This window comes from Alnus glutinosa, chromosome 2 (genome assembly GCF_958979055.1).
Source record: "Alnus glutinosa chromosome 2, dhAlnGlut1.1, whole genome shotgun sequence".
Lineage (NCBI taxonomy): Eukaryota > Viridiplantae > Streptophyta > Magnoliopsida > Fagales > Betulaceae > Alnus > Alnus glutinosa.
Window position 1 is genome coordinate 15033871 of NC_084887.1, and position 13061 is coordinate 15046931.

Below are 13061 nucleotides of genomic sequence, written 5' to 3' on the forward strand. Positions count from 1 at the left end.
TGCATGATGGTTGTATAACTGTGAGAATTGATTTTAATGTTTATATTCAATCATTATGAATTTCTTATCTTGTCTTAGAAAGTCTTTTATATTGATTGAACTCAATCCTTCATATTTTATGTGATTATGTGAATGATTGTTATTCAATGATTTTAATTCACATATGATTCAGAGGGTTAGATAAGCCATGCTTAGGGAAGACAGATTGTACTACACCCTAATTTAGTGTAATTTAGGTACACAGTTCGTACTAACCGAAGATGGGTTATATTATTCTATTGATTGTGTGTATCCTACTAAAGATGTAGCTAATCCATACATAGGGAAGACGGGTCGTACTGCATCTTAGTGGTTAGGTGGATGGTCCGTGCCAATTGAAGATGGATTATTCTTTAGAGGTACTTTCTTGACTACTCGAGTGAGACAAGCCTTATATCATACATAATATAAATTTCTCTTGTTAATTTTTGATTGACCATTGTTATGCGGTCAGTGGTGAAATCAACCTCCTATTCTTTCTCTCATCACTACTTTCTTTACATTTATGTCTTTTACTTTTATGTATTTATTTTTAGAAAACAAAAATCAAACATCTTTTAAATTATGTTATATTTAATTTCGAAAAATTTGATAACAATACCTACACAGTTCTTGCGGTTCGATACCCTCATATAGCCATATTCTACAAGGATTCATACTATTGCGAGTGGTAATTTTATTATTGATATTTTTGTACACAAAACGACGACATCAGTACATATTAGATGTCACATACAAAGACCCTGAAAGTCGCATTGTGGCATCATAAAAAAGTTTGAGAAACTTGAGAAAAATCTTAATACGCTCCCAATCAACAAAAGTAGGAGGTCCCAAACCTTCTTTTATCATTTTTTCCTCGAACAACGTTAAAATAAATGTTAGTTTTTGTGTTGGCTGCATTCTTTTGGACAAATTACTTCTATGTAATATTGCTGCTTGATAAGCGTTGAATGTTGCATATTCAAGCCCTTTAACTTGCATATGTTAATTCCTTGGCATTGTTATTTGTTTGACTTTGTGTTGTTTTATAGTTTTCAAGTTTTAAATAAAGATGCAATTAATTCCATTGATTTTGGGCTTAAAGCACACTTTGAGAAGACTTAGAAGACATGTTTAAGCTTAACCAATTATAATAGAAGACCTATATGATGTGGTTAAGTTTAATCAAATCAAGTGAATGATTAAATTGGAATTTCTCCACTAAGAGTTAAAATCGGATTGGATTCAAATTTGAATTCTGCACATGTCTCAGTGTTTTGATCATAAATTTTGGCTTAGATATCGGATTGCATTGAAATTGATGGATTTGGAAAGCTAATAAAAAATGAAACATATATGTTAGAAAGAGCTTTTCCCTAATTCGTACGTTTACTATGCCAAAATCACCCCGCAATAAAAGACTGCAATTCTGAACGAATTTGGAATCCTTTTCCTACTTGGATTGAAGTTTCAATCTCCTACTTGGACAAGAAGACTCAAGAGACAATTTTTCTGGAATTCCAAGAGCTTCTAGGCCTTTCCTAATCTCTATAAATAGGCCTCTAAACATTGAAGAAAGACACACTGCTACCTAGAGCAAATTCAGAGAAAAACTTCTTGAAGGCTTGAAGAGTTGAAGAGAAGTAATAATGGCAGGAAGCCATTGCAGGAGGCCATTGCAGCAATGTCATGAGCGGCTAAAAACCTTTGTAGGGTATTGATGTAGCCCTATCCAAGCACAATGGTTTTATTCTATTTTAATTTAGAGAATTTTAGTTTATGCATGTTGGTTGTATAATTATGAGAATTGCTACAATTTGATATTGTTCTTCATCTTTTAATGCAATTATTCTTCAATTCATAATCAATATTGGTAGAATTCTTCTCTTGTCTTAGAAAGCTTTTTACCTTTATTGAACTCAAATCATTCTTATTTTCTGTGATTATGAGAATGATGATTATACAACGGGTTTAATTGACATATGATTAAGAGGATTAGATAGGTCATGCCTAGGGTAGACGAATCGTACTACACCCTAGTTTAGTGTAATTTTAGTAGATGATTCGTACCAACCGAAGATGGGTTATACTTTTCCACTGATTGTATGTATCCTATTAAAGACGTAGCTAATCCATGCCTAGGGAAGATGGGTTGTACCACATCTTAATGGTTAGGTGGACAGTCCGTGCCAACCGAAGATGGATTATACTTATTCTTTAATATGGTAACTTCTTGTTTATTTATAGCATGCATAGAATTAATTTCTCTAATTAAATACGATTAATCATTGATGTGTGGATAGCGGTAAAGTCAATACTCTACTCTTTCTCTCTCTTATAGTTCAATTCTCTTGTACGTTTATTTTATGCACTTTAGTTAATTACAAATTCAACAATCTTTTCTTTAGTTATTTTTAATCTTCACAAACTTGATAGCAATACCTCTGCAGTCTTTGAGGTTCGACACCCTCTCTATAGCCTTATCTTACAAGGATTTGTCCTATTGCGAGTGGTTATTTATTATTGATGAATTTTCTTCAAAAACCTGTAAAATACAAGAAAACATAAAAACAACATAAAACATCAAACTATAACAAAACTAAGAGCTTAACATATGTAAATTAAAGGGCTTGAATGTGTAACATTCAGCACTTATCACACCCCCAAACTTACATATTGCTAGTCCCTTAGCAATGCATAATTGAAAATAAAAGGAAAAATAAAACAATAACTACTCTACCTCCTCTGTCACGGGAAACACGATTGCATTTAGCTTATGCAATAAACCTTTTAAACCCCTAGGACTCCCTAGTGGACGAGTGAAGTCTCGTGAGGGTTTGCCATGAATGACACCCACAAACATTATGCAAAAATTCATGTTTATTCCAAAGAGTTAAGTGTCACCAAAATTATGATTCTCATTCATTAGCAAGCTTAGAAAGATAAACTCCATCTTCAATATAAAATAGAATTCCAAAGTCTAACCACTTACAAACGACAAGCTGAGGCATCACAAGTTCAATTCAGTGTAAGGTGAACTAACACATAATCATGAGGCTTCAAATTAATTCCAATGTGCAATGACTCAATATCTCAAAATTCGCTGGGATCCCCATCAAATTGAATGACCAAGGCATAATAGCAAGAGCTTTATTCTTTTTTTTTTTTTTTTTTGTCAGACTGTGCAATGCTTAGTTATCTTAAGCTTTCTAATTGACCCATGTAACGATTGTTAGGCTAATGCTCCCAAACCAGATGGCTTTAAGGCACTAGGTGTGGAAACACCCCTAAGAACTTACTAACTCAAGTCAAAAAGGCTACAGAACTAAACTAGTCATGACTTTAACCAATCCGAATTTCTCACTTTTTGACGTGAACATTCAATGCTTAATGAGGCAAGAAGTCCAGTTACTTAATGTAAGCTTCAAAAAAGGTTTTTTATTTTATATATATATATATATATATATATATATATGCCAAGGTATTCATCGAACAAGTCACCTAACTTCACCCAAGACATTGAAAAATACACAATCAGGTTCATTTATCATACCTCACAAATTATATGCTAATGTGCTTGTGATAGTTTAGATTGAAACAAATGAATCCTTAGATGCCAAAAGTAAGTAGTAGGACTTTAGAATCAATTTCAAATGATCATGTGGTCAACAATCTAAGCTCACCAATGAAATTCAAATCACAATTTGTTTAGATCAACCAAAGTCTTAAAAATAACATGAACATGCAATTTCAATTTTTTTTTTTTTTTTAAAACGAAAAGTATGTATGTCTCATACCCCCAAACTTAAATTACACATTGTCCTCAATGTGTAGATAGAATGGAAAGATCATACCCGGGAGATGAGAAAATTGGTTGGAGTAGGTATGGCTCGTAGCATAGCTCCAAACTTGAATGCAAAAACACTTGTCCCTAAAAAACAAAACTAGAAAAACAAAACCAAGGAAAGGAAAACTAAAAAATAAAAAGAATAGAAACTAAAATTAACCACAATAAAACTAAAATTAACCAAAATAAAATGAACTATAATTAAAAACAAAACTAGAATTCTTTAAAGGATATGGATTTTCAGTGCATGCAATGGCCTCAGAACCACCAATCTGGGCAAATGTGCTTGAGCTCCTGGACTGCTCGAGCGCTGTTCGTAGTAGCTTGAGTTTAAATTTGAAGCACCAATCTTTTCTTCTCCTGGACCATAGAGAATGAATTCTACCTACAGAAAGGTAGTTCCTAATGTTCATAGATTGGGGTAAATTACTATGAGAATTCTCAAATAGTTTCTCATCCGAAAGGGAATCATGAATTGGAATACTATGAGGAGAATACTTAGAGAGTTTTTCTACTTTGATGACCTCATTTTGCTCGTCTAATAGCAGTAACAGACTATTCTCATGGCCTCTTGGTAATTCGGGAATAGGAGTTGATGCTGAAGAAGCCTTAGTGCTCACTTCGTTGCCTTTTTCCCAATGTGGATTCTGTGTGACCTCAATTCGCTCCTCCTTCCCCTCTTCTTCATGATTTTCGACCACTTCTTCACTCCTAAATGGTGTGATAACTTGCTCATGATAGGATGAACTCCAATCCTCCACGTAATATCCACTAGGATTACCCACCAACTGACTTTTAAGCTCTTCTTCTCTTTCTCTTTTGATGTGGTTGATGATTTGTTCACAGTGAGCTTCCATTGGGAATTCTCCCCTTTTTCTCTCAATAATTCTTTGGCCAACTCCCCACTTATGTTTCCAATCTTTGGATAGCTTGACTTGTAGTGGCCTCCAATTTTTGAATGGCTTGACTAGTTTGAGTGTTGCTATGTTGTTGTGCTGTCATAAATTGGAGTAGAGCACTTTCGAGGTAATTCTTCTTTGGCTCTGGATTTGTTTGGACAGCTTGTGGTGAAGCTTGATAGTTATTTCCCTGTTGGAAATTTCTTTGCTGCCCTTGTGGATTCTGCACATTCTGATTGTTACTCCATGAAGTGTTGGAGTATGGATTGTTCTTTGGAGGGTAATTATTCTGGCCCACATAATTTGCTTGCTCTTGATCTGTAGATGAAGACATGGGGCAAGTCTCAGTGGTGTTGTCAAACTGGGAACATATGGCACATACCTTAATTTGTGCAATCTGTTGTGAAAAATGAAATTGACTTCTAATATAAAGCAAGTGTGTGCACAAAGTGTTAACAAAATAACAATGCGGAAAATAAATGACACAAGAATTTTTGTTAACGAAGTGGAAACTCAAGATGAAAAAAACCACTCTGGGGCAGCCAAACCCAGGATATCCACTATTCAGAAGACAAGACTAGATACAAAGTAGTAACACTCACATACCCCTGATGCAGTGGTCGTACCTTGCTCTCTAACGTGTAACCCAACACGAACGCCTCCCAACTAGGTCTCCTACCTGAAGGAGTCTTCAATGAAATCCTTTACCTTAGGGCCAACCCATATGATAGACTTCAAAATAAGCGCAGCAACAGCACACACAACAACGACTTTAGAGAGATCAACTCAGCTCAATAACCTGACAAAATAACTCTCTAAGCACTAGTGGAATTCAATACCGAATTCTTGCTGATCTCAAGCCTAGGGACCTCTATTTATAGGCTAACAGTTCAAATGAACGTTTGGCTCGATAAACCGGGCGCCGTCTAGACGGTGGTCATAGGCCGTCCGGACGGACAACTGTGTGACCGAAATTCCAAAAATTTCGCTGAAAATCTTTCCTGTTTGAGAGCCGTGTCCGAACGGTGAGATACTGTCATTCTGACGGTCGCACGTCCGCTGCAAGTAATTTCCATATAGAGGATTCGTGTGTCCAGACCAGGAGGATGGGCGTCCAGACGGTCAATCTGATGCATGCAATTTCCATATCTGATGCACGCGCGTCCGAACCATGCTGACTGTCGTCCGGACGTCCAGATTTGAATTGCGATACTTACCCTATGGATGAGTGCGTCTAGACGGGAATCCATGTCGTTCGGACGGTTGCAGCAATCTTCCCATATCTGTGTTTGGAAAGAAATCCTGAAGCTAGATCGAACACTGAGGGTCGTCCGGACGGGCAGCTAAATCGTCCGGACGTATGCAAGCTGGAGCAGTTCGAAGCTTCTCGACACAGAGGAAGGTCTGGACGGGAATCCATGTCGTCTGGACAGATGATGCTTTAGTTTGATGTGTGTCTGAACGGTTGATGCATTGGACAGTTGGGCGTCTGGACGGTATGACACATCGTCCGGACGGCTGGCAGGGAATAGAATTTTCTGACTTGCAAACTGTGCAGAATCTTCTGGAACACTTCTGAATAGCGGAATCCCTGATAAAAAACATTTTTACAAAGAAGTGATTTTGTCCAACAGAATGTGGCCAATTACAAACTAACAAACTCCCCCTTTGGCTATTCTGGGACAAAAATCACTTGACCGGTTAAAAATACAATCCCGGTCCAAAAATAAAAATTACTCCCCCTTTTTGTCACAAAGGGACAAAGGGTAAAACAAAGTAATAAAAATAAGGGTTAAATACATATTTGTCCCCTGTGCTTTACGACCTTTATTTTTTGCCCCCTCAGTTTCACTTTTTATCAAATTTGGTACCTGTGGTATATGAAAAGACGGAAATGGTACCTCCGTTTGATTTCCCGTCCAAAACTAACGTCCACCCACGTCATTGGGTACCTAAAAATTTGAAGCCCAGAACCCAATTCTTTACACATCGTTTCCAACAACATCCAGACAACAACATGATAGAAAATGCTGTGGGTGGACGTTAGTTTTGGACGGGAAATCAGACGGAGGTACCATTTCCGTCTTTTCATATACCACAGGTACCAAAATTGATAAAAAGTGAAACTGAGGTGGCAAAAAATAAAGGTCGTAAAGCACATGGGACAAATATGTATTTAACCCTAAAAATAACCACAAGTTTTTAAAAACAAGGAAAAGGACTAAATAAGGAAACATTAAGCTGAACTGTAGATAGAAGTAGGGGTGGGTATCGGGGGAATCGGGGATGGTAGGGGGTTTTCCGCCTACCGCCCCGACTTTGTCGGTGAAGTCGGTAATTTCACCGACTTATTTCCGACATGGTCTATTTCGACTGTTACCGTCACCGGTTAACTGGCGACGGTAACGGTCGGTAATCGGTTAGAGAGAGGGGCTTTGCAGTTATTTTGTTTTCAGGCCAAATCGGTCTGACCGATGAGAAAAATAAAGACGCAAACGAATGAGAACAGATGAGGAAGAGGCAAATGAAGAGAGCAGATGGCTGGTTCTTGTTGTTCAGAGAATAGTCACCTTGTGGCTTATGCAGCAAGCTGGAGACTATTTTTGGAGACAAAGGGGTGTTGTTGTTAAGTTTTTAGAGAGGGCAGTAGCCATGGCCCCTCCCACAGTGGGATTAACAGTGAGCCAGCCTGGAGTAATAGCCGGCGTACGAAGTTGAAAATGAAAATAGTGGAGAAGAAATAGAGGGAAGATGGAAGATGCATGGAAGAAAGTGAAAAAAATAAACTCAAATAAATAAAATTGTCCTGATCCTAAGCTGACAGACAAGGGAGTAGTCATTGGTAAACTAAAAAGTAAAACTTTTAAAAGTAATAAAAATAAATAAAAATAATTTTCAAAAGTAAAGCTAACATACAAGAGACATCTCAACCTGAAAATGTTAGTAAAAAATAATACGTCAGAAAAAAAAAATTCATTCATAGAAGTGAGAATTATTTTATTATATATATATATATATATATATATATATATATATATATATATATATATATATATATATATAACAATTGTCCTAGACTAAGACGTTCCTGCACTGTTTAGTTGCAGGCACACTGCTCCAAAGATAGGCACACTGCTCCAAAGATAGGCAGTCTGCTCCAAGAGTCTAAACGTGTGAAAATGTGTACAACAAGAAATAAATAAATAACCTGACATGAAAGTACTTTTTTTAAAAAAAAAAAAAAAAAAAAGAAGCGTACAAACGCCAATGGCTTGTGTTCTCACAAAATTGACTCAGCCGTGTTCTAAAGCCTTGCGCCTAACGTGTTAATCTATGGCGTGTCAATCTTAAAAGGTGTGCATAGATAATTTAATAAATTTCAATAACCAAATACACGTAAATAAGAAAGAAGGCATAAAAGAAGCGTCAGTTTAGCTAGTTTACCCTTAAAAGTGACTCAGAGCTCAGCAAGAGATTAAGAAAGAATGAGTTTCCGACGTTGGCAACAACAAGAGAGAAATGGATAATCAGCCTTTCAGCCTTCAGGTTAGGTTAGGTTTTTGAATTTTTTAAGAGTGGAATATATAGGATGAAATAACGAAGAAGAAGGCCGATGGCTACTTTTTGTATAACAGAAAGGTGTCGTCTTTTTATTATTATTTTTTTAAGTAAACAATATAGTCGGTTCGGGTCGGTGCGAAAACCGACTGCACGGCCCTCATTTCGCCTATCGACCGAACCGACGTCGGTAGGCGAAATCCGTACCGCTTACCGGCGGCCAGATGTAGATGGCGGCTCGGTGTCGACGCGGTGACGGCCGGAGGGCGGCCGGTGGGCGGCAGGCGGCCGATCTGCACGGTCCTAGATAGAAGAGCAGCATGGTTAGGTCCTTCACAAGTACAATAGCACACGCATGTATCCCTGTCTGAGAAAGTAGTCAAAGAGCACATCAGAATTATGCAAACATATAGTCGATAGACAACGATAAGATAGGCAAAGATTCCCCTGCAAACATAATAATGAAAATAGCTTTCTCAACTCATGCAATGTGTGGGTGTGTGAAGGCTCTTTCAAAGGTATGACTTTCACTGAGATGATACACAGCATCCAGATTTTCTAGACAAGAGAGAAAATCAGTGAAAGATTAGTCAAAAGTCAAACCTTATAAATTATTAGGGCCTAGCCACCCTCATCTGATACACTTCCGCTAAGATCCATCACCCAATTGTTTTACTTGCACCATGAAGGACAAGGTAAATTTTACTTGCACATGAAGGGCAAGGCATATAGCGAACATAAGCAATGAATATACATATACAATTTAAAGTGTAGAACTCACAAGATTTACTGCTTGATTCTTTTGATGTTGCAATCTAGAGAGTGCCAGAGTTTTTAGGTTCTAGGTTCAACTAGCATCTTGGTCATTTTGATCATCTTGTCAAAAACCTCTCTCTTGTATAGAGTACCCAGAATCAATAAATCAGAGAGGAAAATACACACCTTCGGGGAGCCTTGGATAGTGCATGAAGTCATCTCATGAGAGAAGCAGCTATCAATCATAACAAGTGAGCAGGAAAAACTTTGCATATGTTAGACTTATGTTCTCAACCATTTGTAAGAATAATTCATCAATGCACAATAAACTAATAACCAAAAAAAAAAAATACAAGAGATAGCTGACATACCTTTGAAGGAACCATCCTGCTACAAAATTAAAAAAAAAACATTTTTTTTTATTAAAACAAAAAAAACATCATGCTATCAGAGGACAAGACAAAAATCTCATCCTAGCATGGAAAAGTATGTCTAGGACATGGCACAAACACCAATGGCTTTCCGAAGGGACTCAAACCTGCTACCATCTAGAGGTTTGGTAAGAATGTCAGCCAATTGGTTTTTAGTGGGGATGAAAGAGAGAGATACTACCTCGGATTCCACAAGATCACGTAAGAAGTGATGTCTGATGTCGATGTGCTTGGTCCAAGAGTGCTGAACGGGATTCTTGGAGATGTTGATAGCACTAGTATTATCACAGTTGATAATCATGGTATCTTGAGAGAGTTCGTAGTCGCCTAGCAGTGTCTTCATCCACAGTAATTGGGTACAACAGCTTCCCGCAGCAATATATTCAGCCTCAGCAGTGGAGAGAGATATAGAGGCTTGTTTCTTGCTTATCTAGGCTACAAAATTGTTTCCCACATAGAAACATCCTCCTGAGGTGCTCTTTCTATCATCAGCATTTCCAGCCCAGTCTGCATCAAAGTATCCTGCAACAAGAAGATTTGTTTATCTGGAATACCATATGCCATACAGAAGAGTATCATTTACATACCTGATGATACACTTGACTGCTGTGAGATGAGATTCCTTAGGATTTGCTTAAAAGCAAGCACAAACTCCCACATTGAAAGCAATGTCTAGTCGACTGGCTATAAGATATAGGAGACTCCCTATCATACTCTTGTAAAGGGATGGATCAACGGGTTTTCCTGCAAGATCACTACTAATCTTGACACTGGTGCTCATGGGAGTTCGGGCACGACTCTTTCCATCCAAACCAAACCGTTTAACCAGATCCTTAGCATATTTGGATTGGGAGATGAAGATGCCTTCAGCAGTTTGCTTGACTTGAAGACCAAGAAAATAGTTCAGCTCTCCAATCATGCTCATCTCAAATTCCTGCTTCATTTCTTCAGAAAACTCATGGGCAAAAGAGTCTAAGGTAGCTCCAAAAATGATGTCATCAACATAGATTTGAGCAATGAGTTTGTGAGTACCTTGATTTATGATGAACAAGGTTTGATCAGCTTGTCCCCTTGTAAATCCCTTAGCCAAGAGATAAGTGGTGAGACTCTCATACCATGCTCGAGGACAAATCCATGCATATAGTAGATAGGGACATGTAATTGTTAACAGGATCTACCAATAGAAAAAGAAGGCTCTAAAAATACCCGGAGTTAGATACTCGACTCGATCACTTGAAGGTCCATGAAGGCTCTGAAAATACCTGCAATTTGCAAACCCATCTCAAAACATCAATCTTAGACCCTGGGGTTCTTTGTTAGCACATTCTCGCACCTCTAAGTACAAAGAAGGCAGATCCATTTATATACGAAAAACCAAAGCATGAAATATCTTACCTTTCTATAGATGCAAAGGTCAAGCGCTAAGCTCAACCAAGGAAGACAGAAGAACTTCCAATATGACAGACAAGATTGGCAAGCCAAGAAAAGCGAGAAGGAGCTCAATTCGTGAGGTAACCTCTCAATCTCGTAGTGAGTGCATTGAGCAGGGTTAGGTGAAAGCACAGAAATGAGAAAGGTGAGACCGTGAGACTGTGAGAGTTGAACGAAAATGATATGAGGGGGTGAGCAGCACAAGGACGAAAATGATATTAGGGTTTGTGAGACTGAGAGCTAGATAGGTGAACAAAATTATGAAGCTGCGCAGGGAATATTAGGGTTTTTTTAGGTCTTAGTTTTAGAAGTGCGGGGTGGGGCGGGTACATAGGGTTTTAAAAATTTTATACCCGTGACTCGCCCTGCCTTGCACGGATAATCCAAATTCGTACCCAAATCCACAATTTTAACCCTAAAATTTGGCTTTCACGGGGCGGGTCGGGTAATATGGGTTTGGGAGGGTTTTGCCCACTCCTACATGTAAGGTCCCTAAATTACATTATATTTGACTAAGGTGTGAGTAATGAGATTATCACATAGAAGATCATAGTCATAGGTCCTTGTAATTTATAAAAGATTGTTCATAATCATAAATGGAACTAGGAAATCCATCTAGACTATAATCTGTCAACCTTAACGATCTATCTTGATTAGGAGAAGCAGAAAGGGCTTCGGGGTGATATGTTGGTGTAAGAGCAAGGTAGTGCCGTGCACCAAACAGACTATGTGATTCGTCATTCTTTCAACACTGTGATTAAGAATGATGTACATGCACAACGACTTATAACAGTTACTTTAAATCATGAGAAGATTGCGAACTCAGATGTAAAGTGTATGCCACTTTGATGTATAAGAATGGGATCAAATCGCTGGTCAATTCTTCTGTACGTTGGGTGATCGCATGTAGCATTGTAAGAACACTTACTTCAAGAAGGAATCCAAATCCTTTGTCATGGAACAAAGCGATAAGGAATATTCCCCTTGATGTAGATTTAATGGGATTAATTATCCTAAAACTCGGGCCTGAGTGTTTCGATGGTATTTACTGAAACTTTGTTTTGTGCAAGGTGAGATGAAAAACTCATAAGGTACAAAAATGATAAATCATGTAATTAAATCAAGAGAATCAAGGAAAAGAGATGGTGAACTAAGTAACAGTGTATTGACTTTGATTCGACTATGGAATGATTCCATGGAGGGGTAATATATAATAAATATGTCGTAGGGATTGATTCATTAATTTGAAAATATATATTAGAGTGCAGTCACATTTGTTTAGTGGAATCAATTGTGATTAAATAAGGTCGTGTTATATTGACTTTGGTTTGACTATGGAATGATTCCATGGAGGGGTAATATATAATAAATATGTTGCAGGAATTGATACATTAATTTGAAAATACATATTAGAGTGCAGTCACATTTGTTTAGTGGAATCAATTGTGATTAAATAAGGTCGTGTGATATTGCCACATTCATATTTAAAGCTAATTGCATTTGTCCCTTTAGGTTCCTCTCTGAGCTGATGTAAATTGACCATATGCTATGAGCCTCGATTATGTATTTATTTATTTTGGATTGTTTTATTTGATAAAACATGGGCCAAATAAATATGATTCCTAAGTGGCTCATTACTTAGAGATGATTGAGCTTAGGAATTAATTTCTTGTGGGCTTAAGCAATTAAATAGCTATGAGCTTAAGGAATTAATTTTCTATGGGTTTATGTATTTATGAGCTATGTGCTCTTGGAATTAATTTCAAAAGGCTTAAGAAGAGATTAAGGAGCATTGGGATAAAACCCAAGCCCATGCTGGATAATTAGTTACAATTAAGCTAGGATTAAAATCCTAGTCCTAGATACATGGGATGGACGTGTGGTGCATGACCAATGGGAATGTTTCACTCCCACTTGGCCGTGCACCCTACTAGGAAGGAGGAGAAATTTCATTCCTCCTATAATTCCTATCTTATCTATGCTACCTACATAGTAGGGATTGGAATTGTAGTTCTCCTATGACTCCAATTTTATCTATGCTACAACCCTTTTTTTATCTCCTAACCCTATCATGAGTGTAAATCCAAGTCGATAAATAGAGGGTCATAGTAGAGTATTATT